At 48.5% G+C, this 2,971-nt stretch overlaps 1 pseudogene; it reads right to left on the reverse strand.

Moving 5' to 3' along the window:
* Window positions 1–1,527, reverse strand: part of LOC126488728 (BTB/POZ domain-containing protein 18-like) — a 14,365-nt pseudogene extending 12,838 nt beyond the window's left edge.
* Between the last annotated feature and the right edge of the window lie 1,444 nt (window positions 1,528–2,971).

Consider the following 2,971-nt stretch of genomic DNA (forward strand, 5'->3'; position numbering starts at 1 on the left):
TTCAATCCAATTCTTTCCTGTTTCTGACAGGTGATAACTTGGGGTTCTGCAGCCTTCAGCCCCAGGACTCTCCAGAGATCCTACTGGTGGTTCAACATCTGAGCCACATAGCATGAAGTCCAGAATCTCTTCAGCTCACTCACTGGTGGCCACAGCGCTTGTGATCCGATACTGCTCAGCTTCACAGGGCTGGCCTAGCAGGGCTGTGTCAAACGTGTAGGGCTCGCTGCATTCGATGTCCAACCCAGGTCCCTTCCCTATCAGCACTGGACTGGACCCAAACTCTGACTTCACCACAGGGTGGTCTGGGGAGTCGCTAGCTGAGAGCAAAATGTCCTGTAGCCCCAGGCTCTCTGGGGAGTCCTGAGGCAGCTGTGATCTAGCAGGTATTTCCTGCTTTTTGACTGAGGCCAGCAGAGTTCCTGAAGGTTCTCGGGTGTTTCTGAGGGGAGGCTCCTGCACCACCTCCCAGGTACCATTGACAATCTTCCTAAGTTTTACACTCCCAACCCGCCCCTTCTCTACAGAGCTGGATGTGAGGGCTCGGATTTCCGGGCTCTGCTTCCTAACAGCTGATGGGGCTGGAGTGCTCTGGAGAGGACTGGTGTCCCCTGGCTTCTGCTCGTCCGCAGCCTGTGCTGCTCCGCTTACACTTCTCTGCCTTCAAAGACTCCGGCCAGGAGCTGTGGGCACTGAACCGGGATCACTTAAAACGCTCGAAGGCCTGGAGGTAGAGACACAAGGTGACAGCTTTGAGCGACTCAGCCTGATCTTGCGGGGCAACAATTGCTCATCCACAGAAGGGTACAAGGCGGATGGCCATGTGCTGTAGGACCAGAGCAGGGTCACTCTTGTCCTCCTTAGACCCTTCTCTCTGGCTCGGTGGAGATGAGCTTCTTTCTTGAGTCGAGCAAACCCTGGCTCCCTTCTTGAGTAGAAGGGTCTCTGGCAAGCTGTCCACTGCTGTTAAGCTGCTGTTTTTGTGAGGCCCCTCTTCTTCCCCTAAGGACTTCAACCTCACTGCTCCAAGAGGACCAGGAGTCTGGCGGGCAGGCAGTGGAGTTCGAGGGTGGCGGCTGGGTAGGACCACTCTGGCAGAGATTGGTGCAGCCCTGGGTGGTTGTAAGCACTCTGTTTAGTCTTCGGCCCTGGGGAGCCTTTACTAACTTCCCACCCTCCAGCTGAAGGGTCTCCAACTTGGAGACTCGGAGCACTTCCTGGGCTTCTTCCTGAAATACTTCCATCTCTGAAGTATACAGGAAATCTATCAGCTTCCTAAGTGTCCTGATCTCTAGGCCTCCCAGTTCCAGCACCACCTTCCAACCCTGAACTGGCCTTTCTGGCTCCAGACGTTTTGTGAAGAAGGGACTACAGGCAGACAGGATGCCACAGTGAGCTGGGACAGCCTCACCCTCTGCCTGCAGAAGGGCATCACAAAACACACCGCTCTGCTGCTGGTGCAGAAAAGCTAACCCGGAGGAACCAGGGATTCCTGTAAAGGATTTTGGAACTGGCAGGAGAGCACATGTTGTATTTGGTTAATAAATCTTCTAAGTTTTCACGGCTCAGATTCTGCACGGCTGTGTTTTCTTTTTCCGGTATGATTACGGAGTTTTCTTTCGGGTAGCACTGAAGAGTCCAAATAGTTCACATCAAAACTGGAATCGTTCTGCAGTAAATTCGGTCCTGTTGTCCTGTGTTTCCTCTGGTCCAGTTGTTTTGCTTCCTCCCAATGTCCAATCTCTAGTCGGGAGGGTGCACAAAGCAGCACAGGTGGGCTCACTGTCTCAGCAATGGCGCTCGCAATCCCGAAACCGGGCAGCAAGGGTTAGGCGGAGGCAATGGCGTCACAGAAGGCCCTCTAAGCTGCTACTTCTAAAAGTATATTTTCCTGTAGACATCTCCTTTTGTTTCACCGGTTGGGTATTTCCTACCTTATGACATTTTTCGCCATTGTGTGCCCTTTCTCAAGAGTGTTCCTACACTTGATTGAGAATGACTATTGATTCTTTGGATTTAAACGCACTCTGCCAGGCCATGGATGGATGCTTTGCACAGAGTAAATTTTCCATAAGTAATGAACGAGGAATATACATCTGGGATAGTAATGGATGCTTGATTATAAAAGAAAATTCAGAGAAATTCCTTCACATAGTTGGCCGAAATCAGAACTGATAACTATTAAAACAATTGTCTCAACAAAGTATCTTATTTGAGGATACATTAAAGGACCTGAAGTTTACAAAAAAGAAACGTCATCAAAGCAGATGTCTGTGACATCAGAGGAGAAAGAAAAGCTGCGTGGCATATTTTACAGACTAACATACACCGGTGTGTTTGATTCAGCAGACAACATTAGTCTGTTCGGACATATTTTAAAGTTTTGTTTGCGTGGAGAATTGACTCGGTGGTTAAGAGCACTGGCTGCTCACAGAGAACCTGGGTTCAATTCCCAGTATCCACATGGCTGCTCACAATTCTGTAACTCGCAGTTCCAGGGGAGTCTGACACCTTCACAACAAAGTACATAAAATGAAGTTAAATTATTTTGAAAGATCTGTAACTGATGTGGAAGCAAGTGTCCAGGCTGTTGAGATCTTATGTTTTCGTGTACTCTGTATTGCAGGAGGATGTTTTTATTTCTCCAGCTTATGTAACAAGTGAACAAAAAGTCTGACACTTCACTTTCCTTTTGAGATGTGCTGGCCAGGTATTTTTGTGAAGATTTAATTGAAACATAGCTTCAGTTCATGCAATCTTGTTTCATCTGTAGTACAGAATTGTGAATGTATAGATAAACTACAAAACTTGATTTTTGCCCATGCTTCACCTGCATTTTGGGTGTGTGTGGGGGGCAGTACTTTTTAGATAAAAAAGCAGGCTGGCATTAAACTGCTTTAGAGCTGAGGGTATCTTTGAGCTGGTCTTCCTGTTTCCACTGCTGCGGTGCTGGAATTATGGGCAGGCGCCA

This window comes from Alexandromys fortis, unplaced genomic scaffold (genome assembly GCF_014885135.2).
Source record: "Alexandromys fortis isolate MF-2015 unplaced genomic scaffold, M_Fortis_MF-2015_v1.1 scaffold_187, whole genome shotgun sequence".
NCBI classification, from domain to species: Eukaryota; Metazoa; Chordata; class Mammalia; order Rodentia; family Cricetidae; genus Alexandromys; species Alexandromys fortis.